The sequence below is a fragment of the Schistocerca serialis genome, chromosome 9 (assembly GCF_023864345.2).
Source record: "Schistocerca serialis cubense isolate TAMUIC-IGC-003099 chromosome 9, iqSchSeri2.2, whole genome shotgun sequence".
Taxonomy (NCBI): Eukaryota; Metazoa; Arthropoda; class Insecta; order Orthoptera; family Acrididae; genus Schistocerca; species Schistocerca serialis.
In genome coordinates this window covers 189,658,226-189,670,035 of record NC_064646.1, presented here as the reverse complement: position 1 = coordinate 189,670,035, position 11,810 = coordinate 189,658,226, and the positions used below count along the sequence as shown (strand labels likewise).

At 44.3% G+C, this 11,810-nt stretch overlaps 1 long non-coding RNA gene across 1 annotated transcript in view; it reads left to right on the top strand.

Annotated features, from left to right (window-relative positions):
* Positions 1–200: 200 nt before the first annotated feature.
* Positions 201–11,810, top strand: part of LOC126419336 (uncharacterized) — a 343,168-nt gene continuing 331,558 nt past the window's right edge. Inside the window, exons 1-2 of the long non-coding RNA XR_007575967.1 lie at positions 201–359; positions 8,686–9,571. This is a non-coding gene — a long non-coding RNA (uncharacterized LOC126419336). The remainder of the gene's footprint in view (positions 360–8,685; positions 9,572–11,810) is intronic.

Sequence of the window (11,810 nt, the reverse complement as noted above, 5' to 3'; positions counted from 1 at the left end):
CTTGTTGCATCTTCTCCGTTATCCGCGAAGCAACGCCGGGCGGTTGACGGAAACTTGCCAGTTGCTCGGCGTCTGTCGCGTGCTTCCGCTGCCGGCCACCGAAGCGCTGGACGCACTGCAGTGCGCATGCGCACGGCCGGGTCGCAGGTTCATCGCGTCTGTGGCGCCAGACGCCGGCTGCAGTGTGCGTTTGGCAGGCAAACCGCGCGGAGGTGGGAAGGGGCAGTTATTGTCTGCGCTGCTGGCTGGCTACGGCGACTGACGCGCACGTGAGGGATCGGATGTGACGCTACGTGCCGCGCGAACTAGTGTTTTGACAGGCTCCTAAGTGCGATAACAGAGTTCTGAAGGTGTGTCAGGTGAGTGTCAACCAGTGCTCATTTCACTTTACAGAGAGTCACACATTTGGCGGGATGTTTATTTTTCCAGGACGTTACATACATCATTTGCCGTCGAGGGTAACGGAGACGAAACCATGTAACACGGTTTGAGAATGTCATCAAATGACCCAAATATTTTTAAACCACGCGTCCTATTCAGTGTCTACTATAAATATACCATCACTAACATCTGATTGTCGCTGGAACCTGTCTAACTAAACGTGAAATGTTTAAGGAAAGTGGATTCCAAGCCGAATAACATCTACAACCAACGAAATAACTGTTGAAGCGTTTCTGTCACAATGTCGTTCTTTTTCTCTTTGAAATGACCAATAAACTAGCATAGGGAAAAATGTAGATGGTTTTAAGCAGTAATCAATCCTGCAGTCGTCCTTAAGGTGCACAACAATTATATTCTGGAAACCGAGACAATAACATATTATTATCGACACAAATTTTGAAAAGATATTCTTAGAGTGCTTCGTTGTTCTTTTCACCGAAACATGTTGCTAGTTCTTTATAACAAGAGACGATGTAATAATCAGCTTCCCAAGTATTTACCGAGAAAAATATCTGCGCCTTACCTGATAAGTGCCCTGAGTCAGCTGCTCAGTAGGAGTAATATTGCAAGGAAGAACGGACAGCGGCAAGATGCCGTTTTGTACAGTACATTTTAGTGATCTTGGAGAGACGGTAAATTGTAGCCCTCTTCGCTTGAATAACCTTGAGACGCACAGTAGCTCTGAATATCTATTTGCCATGGCATCTATTCTTATAGATTCAGCAGGAGACCGGTTCAAACCCGATTCCGGTAATCCACAATAAAATTCTCTGTTGTGTCCCTGAATCACCTCAAGCGAACACCGCGCTGATATATTCGACAAGGTCACGCCTTGGTGTCCTTCAAATGCATCTGCAACTGAGCTAATACTCCGTCTCTACTGATCTCACTTGTGGCGTTACTCAGAGCCTCAACTTTCTTCTTAATGCTTCAGCCTTTTAATGTTGCAGTAACCAGATTAGCTGTAGTTGGGACAAAATATTATACGGTGTTAATGCCAAATCGCCGATTCTGTACTGTAGCCAATACTGAAGCGTTTGCTCCGGAATCGGCAATAAAGTCTGCAACGCGTAGGTACTAGTAAAAGACGTGAAAGGAATGGTGTGCGTTAGAGGCGTCTTTGTTCGTCCAGTGATGTAAATGTTGAAGATACCGGCGGCGAAGTGTGTCCGCGTGTTTGCATCTTTGTACTTGTGATCCCAGATCGCCGGACGAAACAGTCGCTCGGAATGTTGTACAGGCGAGGTGGCAGAGATGCTCCTTCGCTGGTGGGGCGGCGCGGCGCGGTCGACAGACGCCGGCGGGTCGGCCTATCTGGCCGTGGCGTACCGTAGCGCCTGCGTAGGGACAATAATTTATGTCCGTACTTCTTCTTCCCTTTTGGCCGAAGATGGCCTTCGGCGGTGACCGGGACGCGTTGGGTCGGCCGGGGCCGAACGGACAATGCAGGTAACAAAGGAAGAGTTATCCGTTTCGGAGAGGGCAAGGGGAGCGCGTTTATTTCTTGGCTCTCCCGTGTGTGCGATGGACGAAGCCGTTCGCACCCTGAACTCGTACACAGATTCCGCTACGGCCCTCGTTTTATTCATCTGGAATCTGTTTCACGACCAAAGGACTACATATCCACGTCCTGCTTTCCCTTTCCCCGTACACAAATCCAATATTTATGTAGATATATTTTCCATGGATTCACTACACATTCCGGAATATTTATAACGCACATCAGGTACATTCCCCTAACATTAATGAACTGTAGAAATTGTCATATCACAGTCTCTAAGTCGTGGAGAGAAAACGCGTGACCGTGAAAGGAACACTGTCACTAAATTCATTACAAAATCACATACGAAACACCTTGTAGTATTGAATGAAATCAACCTGCTAATGCAAGACCAACTACTTCGCAACACATCGTGAAACCAAAAGTAGAACTAGCGTACACTGGCTTTCTTCTGTGTTCCTAAATGACTTTCAAACTAGCCACTGTTAGGATGTGACTCAAGTCGCTATCTGACCATCCCGTGATTTCCTCAAATAGCACGAAAACGCTAGGTTAGTAAGTTCAACAAGGACAGTGCCCATTTCATCCTTATCATTTGCCAACTGGTCTACTTCACTGTAACGGTGTATGCAAGATGTTTAACTGTAAACTCGCTTACACACATTCACAGATCGCAGCATCCTGACACACCTGGGAGCAGAACTGATCATAAAGTGGTTGACTTTTTCAGATCTAACCTAGAGTGACTGAGACACACAACAAAAAACTTTAATCAGGATTTTCGAATTGAGATACAATCCGGATTTCTATAGAAGATACAGTGGCTCTTGAAAGTTATGAAAACTACGAGTCATGCTGATAGACTTGTGGATTTGTAAGGATATCAGCGCTTGTTTGGCACAGACCTCGTTATTCTGGGGAACTGTGTAATAGTGTTCAGTGTACGTGCAGTGATTTTGAGGTATTTCAGTTTGGTGGCGATATGTGAGTCCAGAGGTACAAAGCTGACGTAGTTATCAACAGCTGTGGAGCAGTATCACATCCACACTAGCACAGTTTACATCATAGCTGATCTTACGCTGCTACTGACATTTTCATATTTTACAAATTATATTGTCGACGTTAAGGTCTTTAAGAGGTGTCACAAGTAGCCTTTACTACCTCGCGGAGCGCATCACACAGTAGTTGCATTGGAGTGACTCAGGAAACATCTGCAAAAAAATTTTATCTCTAACAGAATCTAAATTCGAATTTCAGATTTCTGGGTCACTCATCAAAAATATGACATCGCCTTGCCATCAGTATAACCTCAAGTAGTTTGCAGTTCTGTAGTTGACTATTTCACATGCCCGATGTTGTTAACAGGCGCATGAAGTACAAGTGTCTCCTACCTCGACAGTGTTTCTCTTCATTACTGTTTTGGAATGAAGTCGACTTGCGTTGGTATACGGATTATTTAGTTAAGTGGAGGAAAATGTTTCAATTTTGACAACTTTTGTGCAGCTTCACATGTCGTTCATTTATAGCGACGCTCACATTTTGGAACAGAATTGCAAGTTGCGTTGTGACATTGACTGTCTCCGTGCAAGGTTAGGTGATACAGTTCCCCAATCAGAGGATTTCGATGCAGAGAGAGGAGCTGACCAGTAACTGACACAAGGGACTCGTATTCGGAAGGAACACAGTTCATACCGTAGTCCGCCCAGCACAGCTTTCCTGTGGTGTTGACAACTGAATGTACGTATGATTTCATCATGAAGGTACGACCGATTTTATGTCCCTTCCGTACCAACAACCTTGAACGATAATGATCCCGACGTCGGCGGAACGTTGAACTCAAATCTTCCTATTTATTCAGTCTGACGACGGTTAGCACATTTCTCATGCGTTCAAAGTATACTTCGTAAACCGTCGTCTTCCGAGTCAACAGCCTCCGTCAAAACAAGGAACGTTTTATGTACCTGTGCAATTATTAAAATGATCCGAAATTGTGAATCACTTCTCCATTTTCTCTCTGTTACATTCTTCAGTTCGTACGTTCGGCAGAATCTGTGTGGTATCTTCTACAGATGGTGCACTGATGCATCTTCGCCATGTCTTGTACAGCGACTTTATGTAGCCAAACCGATGGCCTTCACTGGATAACGCAGGACACTCACGATAAAAAGAAAGATTCCAGCCGCGTCATGCGAGTGCTAAATCCGTCGACGCCGGGCGTTCCGATCAAAGCAGCGGACAGTCTCGAGGCGAGAAGTAACGGACACTCCAACGATGATAAAATCCCGCGCACAAATCTCCGCGGGGCCCAGGCGACAGATACATTGCTTTAATATGCGCCGCGGGAGACAAGCCGGTCGTATTTACGCTTGCTTTCACAAAGCCACCTTTGTGTTTTTATTTTGGCGTCTTGTCACAGCCGTGTAAGCTGAATTCGTTATTCTTTATCTCCCCTCTCGCGATCATTACGTTTGGTGCGTGACTTCTAAACACTCCATGAATTAAGAAAGAGCGTGCACACCATCACAGGACCACTGTGACTGCATCAAAATATTTTTTCAGTAATATATGTCTCGGCAGGTCGCTTTCGCCTGTCAACTGCATTCCATTGCATTCAAACATGCATATACATGTGCAGCTGGTCTCTCTCTCTCTCTCTCTCTCTCTCTCTCTCTCTCTCTCTCTCTCTCTTCCTCTCTGCTCCCCCTGCTTCTCCCCCTTCTCCCCACCCTCCTGTCTTCCCACCCTCCCTCTCCTGTCTCAGTAACTTCTTCTGGTAACTGATGTACGACAATCGCCTACCATCGTTCCTCTTTTGACCAGGGTAGACCAAGTAACAGTCACCCGTTCACCTGTAGGGAAACAGTTAAGACATTGGGTCTTGAATGTTTTCCAACGAAGCAAAGGGGCATACAGGTCAACGCATTGGACTCAAATTCGCGAAGACCGTTGTTAAGTCCCGGTCCATCGTTCGAGATTTAGATTTCCCATAGTTCCCCTATATCCTTAAAGCCTGTCAGTACAGGGATGTTTCTTATGGACGGGAGTTCGGTAAATTCCTCTCCCGAACTTTGTCCAACCCTAGTTTGTTCTCTGTCGCTAAGAATTTATCACCGAAGAGCTTCAAACCTTAGTCCTTCTCCCCTACATCTTAACTTACAGCGATTTTTAATGGATTTTCTGAATGGTTTGATGCGGACCCTTCATGAATTCCTCTCTTGTGCTAACCTCTACATAAGAGAGTTAACACGTGCACCTGAGTCCTCAATAATTTGTTGGATGTTTTCCATTCTTTATCTTCTTCTACAGTTTCTACCCTACGCACATAAAATTACGGTGTTTAACATAATTGCAACGAAATGTTGTATGTCGATATGGCGAAAGTGATATTCATAGCCGTTCGAACTACCAACATATCTTCGTTTGATACTACCAACAAAGAGGTGAAACTTGAACGAGATCTACAATCTAAAATGTTACTTCAACAGAAACAAGTCGGTTATGCCAGAGCTGCAACCTTGATATTCACTCTGATGTGCCATATTAAGCAGCATTTGAAATACGCCATTGTTCAAGTGTTCAATTCAGGCGGTAGTGTACACCTTCTGCAAACCCCGACAAAACATTACCGTCAGAGTCATTACTTATACCTTCCTTAATCTCTTACTGGGAAGTTTAATTTTGAAATCAAGCCATCGGCGGCTTGTATACTTGCCAGTATGTGCATGGTATTTATGACATAACTGTTCTGCTTGAGCGCACAAACCTACCTAATAACTGAAAACCAATCTGATTGAACATCAACAGCCTAAATTTTATTTTTCAGTAAGGATCACATCTCCCTTCCGAAAAACTGTGCCTTCATCTCATACCACTTAGGTGTATTTTAACACGCTTAGGTGAAAACGTGGTTTTGGTATCATTTAGTCTAGGATGAGACAACAGTCACAATCGACTAAGCACTAATCCAATAGGCTCAGGGTAAAAAGTCTGTTTCGGCTTTGTGGACAAACCCCACGGAAAACACGAATCTCGAATTTTGCCCTAGTTCCTCCTGAGTGTGAGTTGTGTATGATGTCTCCGTACCACCTCCTCTGCGTCCACTGCGTTGCCTTGACCGTTCATAAGCAGATAACGAGTTCGTTATTTGCAGGAAATGATTTCTTTATGTAACTGTAGTTATTTATAAATTTTTATTTATGTAATCACTGCAAAGTCGCTCCAGCTGTACAGCTTTGTGATTATATCGAAGTATCTTGAATCGTAGTGAAAAATTAATGCTGAAGCCAACATTAAGTTACGCAACGGTTTATATATCGTTTTCTCTTGTCTCCCTCAGCATCTCCTCTGTAGCTTCGACGGGCCGTCCGTGAGTTTTGCCAATCCTTGCGGAAGTCGTTCGAGCTTTCATTCTCATTTCCCGCTTGATCCAAGTGTCAACAGCAGCAGGAAAATTTCTCCATTGACTTTCTGCCCTTCTTTAAACCTGCACCTGCACCTGCACTTTGATTTCACCGTACAGCGTTATTTCATTTGAATGGTTTTATTTACTAGGGCCTAATCAGCGCATTTTGCCTTACACTGTAGTATTTCTGAAATTACTTTGTAGAGTTGCCGCTGATTTTGAGTTGGTCAATATACTGGATTTGTTGGTCATATGTTCAGCAGTTTGTAGAGCTCCACGGTAGCAACGTCTCACATATGTATCCTTTACATAAAATTTGGGAAAGGTCTAAATCATATACAGTTATTGAACCATATCTTGTAATGGTATGACACAGCAGCACTTCTTCGTCATCTCTGTCACATCTGGCAGGAAAGCATGAAAATGTCAATCTGATCCCAAATATCCTATACTTTCTGCCCTTGTGTCAGAGTATAGGTAATAATTTTCTCAATCGGTGCTTGTCATTGTTCCGCTAATTTCCAGAAAACAGTGTGGCTGTCTGAGGTTTAACTGTCAGTCCGAAAAGAGTTACATAATTTTTTGTTTGTTTACATATATGCGCCTGCAGTCCTAGTATACATTTAAACTTAAAATTTGAATGTAAATAAATGTAATATATTGTGCATACGTAGGGAGAGAAATCCACTACTGTACTGCTATACTATTGATGACAAACCGTTGGAAACAGTATCTACCGTAAAATATCTGGGAGTAACTATCCGGAGCGACCTTGTGGAAAGGCCACATAAAACAATTAGTGGGAGAAGCAGATGCCAGACGCAGATTCATACGAAGAATTTTAATAACACGTAACTCATCCACGAAGGACGTGGCCTATAAGGCTCTTGTTCAACCGATTCTTGAGTACTGTTCATCCACCTGGGTTCCCTACGGGATAGGACTGATACAAGAGATGAAGAAGATCCAACGAAGAGCGGCTTGTTTCCTCACGAGCTGGTTTAGTCGGAGCGATAGCGTTACGGAGATGCTCAGCAAACTCCATTAGCAGACGTTACAAGAGAGGCGTTGAGCATCATGGAGATATTTACTACTGAAATTTCGAGAGAGCATTATCCTGGGACTGGGTGTTGTGTGATGTCCTTAGGTTAGTTAGGTTTAAGTAGTTCTAAGTTCTAGGGGACTGATGACCATAGATGTTAAGTACCATAGTGCTCAGAGCCATTTGAACCATTATCCTGGAAAAGTCGGACAACATATTACTTCCACCCACATACGTCTCGTGTTATGACCATTAGGAAAAAATTCGAGATATTAGAGCTAATACAGGGGCTTACCAACAAACATTCTTCTCACGCGCTATTTGGGAGTGGAATGGGGTTGGAGGACTCAGTTAGTGGTCAAAAAGTACCCTCTACCCTTTCGGAGTATGATGTAGATGTAGAAAGTCCCCCCGTCACCGCCACAGTACCGTAGCATGTCGCTAGACGAAGGAAAACACCATGGCGCAGCATATCTCTACCTTATCAATGGTCTGTGCTTTTTCATTTCTTTCTAGCGGCGTGCTATAGTGGTGTAGCGTGGAATTGTCCGTGTGAATTAGGATGTCAGGTAGCCTATGTACCAGCGACCAAACAAAACTTTTTATATAACTTAAATTGTTTGAAATTCTGAAATTTTGTACAAGACTGGAGCAGCAACCGCAGGATGAAGTCTTCATAATAAGTAATAAGCAGCCAATCATTCGCAGAATGGAAGGTTACTTAAACTACCTTGACAATGGTTTCAACGTTAGTAAAAACGTCGTCTTCGGAAGAAAATTAGTGAGAATCTCAACAAGTTAATAGTGAGTATATGTTAAAAACAATGACAAGTCGCTACGAATACAAAAATTATTGAGATTATCTGGGTTACATGTTGTGGCGAAGCTACGTTAAAAAAATGTTGGGCATGTTTTTAACGTTATAGAGGTGAAATTCTGTATTTTACTGACGTCTTTCGGCTGTTTTTAACATACCTCCGCTGCAATATGTAATACAGTAAGCTTGAATAATTATTTTATCCGTAACGAGTTACTATTGTTCCTATGTATACATAGCTTAACGTATATCCAGTATTAACCTGTTTATGTTGTCGCTAATATCCTTCTGAAGAGGACGTTTTTAGCGACATTAAAATCATAGTCTAACCTTTCATTTTGCCACGCTGGTGGATTTATGTAGACATCATTGACACAGGACGTGGCATTCACTTCACGGTTCAAGAGGGCCTACCGTCTTCACTTCCTTCCTTTCTACATACGCACTGCCACACTTGTTATCACCTTGTCTTCGTTTTGCAGCCACATCTTCCTGAGCTCACATCCGGAGGAGCTGGACCATGCGTCAGCGCTGAGAATGACATCGACGCCCGGCGCCGACAGCAACTCGTCGCCGCCGACGCCCCCCCAGCCCGGTGAGAGCTTCGCCGTCGCGACGCCGACGCCTTGGAGGCGGCGCCACCTGGAGCTCGCCGCCCGCCGCCGCCTCTGGCCGCAGAGACGCCACCCCCAGCCGCCCCCGAACCGCCGCCGCCGGCGCAGACGCCGCCCTCGGGACCAAATGACTGCCTTGTGCTGCTAGACAACAGGCTGTGTGTGTGTATTCTCTGCTTCGCCGAGCCGCTGACGACCTCTACTGCTCTTACGGCATAAAGGGGAACTAGACGGTGCAGGAAGAGGCGACGTTATTCCTGGACCTCATTGTGATTGCAAGCGGCGCATATAAGGAGCAGGAGAAGCGAGTTTTGTGAGCGTGACGTCGAGACGAGGACTTCAAAAGCAGGCCGCCGTCACACAGTTCCCCCTTTTTCTCCCGTTAACGAAGTGTCGCGAAGCGCGAGCCGTGTGTTGTGAATCGTGTCGGTTGTGCACGCACATACGTACGCTTGTGCATGCCCGTCGTGTTAACTTTTCTATTTTTTTTCTTACATTTCCGAGAGTTTTGTTTAACTCACGTCCCATTTCGAAAATTGTCCATTTCTTCGTGGTGTGTGCGGGTGTCGTACTGGTGAACGAGTGGTGATTTTTTGACGCGCATCACTGCGCTACATTGCGGTGACAAATCACGAGTGCATCTTTTACGTAATTTCATTGTGCCATCGCTTCACCTGCGAAATGGATCTCCATCTATCAGCGGTGTTCGTGGTCGCTGCTTCGTTATTGGTTACATTCCCTCGAGCAGCTTTAGGTAAGTACGTTCTCTTTCATTATACATGGTGACTGCTCAATGCCCACAGTCTGTATACCATAATGTCTTCTATAGCTCCATCAAGAAGTCGCAGGAGGTGCGACTCAGTCGTACTCCTCGGTTATTATATGAACGCTAGTTCTAGTGATCGTGTGCCTTCGAAGAAAAGTAATATACGATATACCATTGTCGTCACGTTATCTACTCATTACTTATATATATGGAGGTCTCTATATTGGAGGACTAGGGCCTAGATCACCGTCCGAGCACAGATGGTTATCATCGTTTCTCTAAATCAGGGGTGTCCAATACCTTAGCTTACCTGGATCACAATAGAAGAAGACGAGCATTTTTGGGCCTTCATAATATAGTTAACACTAACAATTACCATTGAGAGGGGGGGAGGGGGGGGGAAGGAAAACATGGTAGATCAACGACAGTACACCAACATGTGGCTGCAGTTTCAAATTGAAAATATTCAGTTTATAACTTTACATAAACTTTTTTACCGATAATGTGACATATGCTCACTTCTTGGGCCACATGCGGCCAATGGGCCGCGGGTTTGGACACCACTATTCCAACGACTACGATAGTTCCTTTTAACAATCTCTCACCTTACCTTCCCAATCTGCAACAGTGCCCCGTAATATATTTATTACACCGAAACGTAATTTTTAAAAAGTTATTCCGTTGTCCTTCTCATGTGTGTTCGACTATAGTTCATTTCACGAGGATTAGAGCGAGGGAAGCGGTGAGTAGTACACTGCCTGTCAATAAAATGTTAAGAGGTAAGATTTTGGTTATCTACATAACTTAATCGCAACGAATTATAAACATAGCCGTAACAAAGCGGTAGCATAGCAACGCTGTATCAGCAATCCACGCGGACCCGCGAACGAAAACAATGTAATACCGAGGCATATTAAGTGATGAAAACATGAACGTCACTACACTTGAAATTCGTTCTAGACCGTGGACTCAAAAAGCAAAAGCGCCACTTCCGTTTTCTCCAAATAATATTAATTACTAGTAAACGATTTTTATATGAACTAATGAGTTGCATGGAATAAATAGCGCATTTAATTGAGACGTGTAATGTTCTCTGAAATCTGGCCAGTAACTTCACAGAAAGTATTTTAAGACTTAGTGTTTCAGGTATTTCACACCGTCAGTAGGGTCTACAGTCAACCGGATGCGCCATTTCCTTGTGGACTTCCGTGCATCGTGTTATTCAAAGTTATGCAAATACAGAAGAAAAACGTTAACTCGACTGTGAATTACTACTCGGAATTCGGAGACAAGCTACGTATGTTGAGAAATTACGGAGCTAGCGTTCTAATTAATAACACGGAAAACTTAATGTAAGATCTTCGTTGATAGCGGTCAACGAAAAATTGCAACTTCTTTAGCAGACCAGAAGCTATATGCGGTGCACAAATCAGATGTCCGGCCTTGTATCGGGATACTTGCACTGCCAGGGCCGCCGAGGCGGTGGCTTAATACTGCTCATAATCTCGTAACAGGTATAGGTGCAGCAGTGAGAGAAAAATCTGTGACGCGTAAGACGATATTTTCATATTCAGACGTCACAGATAATGATGAGAGGAAGACGCGGAACGTTTCTATAATAAAGGGCGAAACTGTCTTCAGTTAGCCGGCCGGTGTGGCCGTGCGGTTCCAGGCGCTTCAGTCTGGAACCGCGTGACCGCTACGGTCGCAGATTCGAATCCTGCTTCGGGCATGGATGTGTGTGATGTCCTTAGGTTAGTAAGGTTTAAGTAGTTCTAAGTTCTAGGGTACTGATGACCACAGTCCCATAGTGCTCAGAGCCATTTGAACCATTTCTGTCTTCAGTTACTCAGTACGCCTCTGTTTGTAGCAGGAAAACATGTGGGTAGCGTCGGACGAGCTTTGAAGCGTTCGTACTGCGCAGTACACTTATGCAATAGTCTTCTTATCGTCCTCTTCTTCGGTGTTTGTGTCATCGCGGAAATCCCCACTGAAGATCAGCATTCGTCCATCTATGATTCACTAATTATTTTAACTGTTCTGTCAGATGTCCTGACCCGTGTGACCTGTCAATCCATGTAATGTATAAACTTTGTTCTGCGTGTATTCATAATTTAACTGTTTCTTACCTATTCTGAGCTGAAGGAATGAACATGGGTCTGCCTAGACTAATTGGGAAAACCGCATGGAAACCAGGCAGTACTGATCCAACTGTCTAATCCGGCGC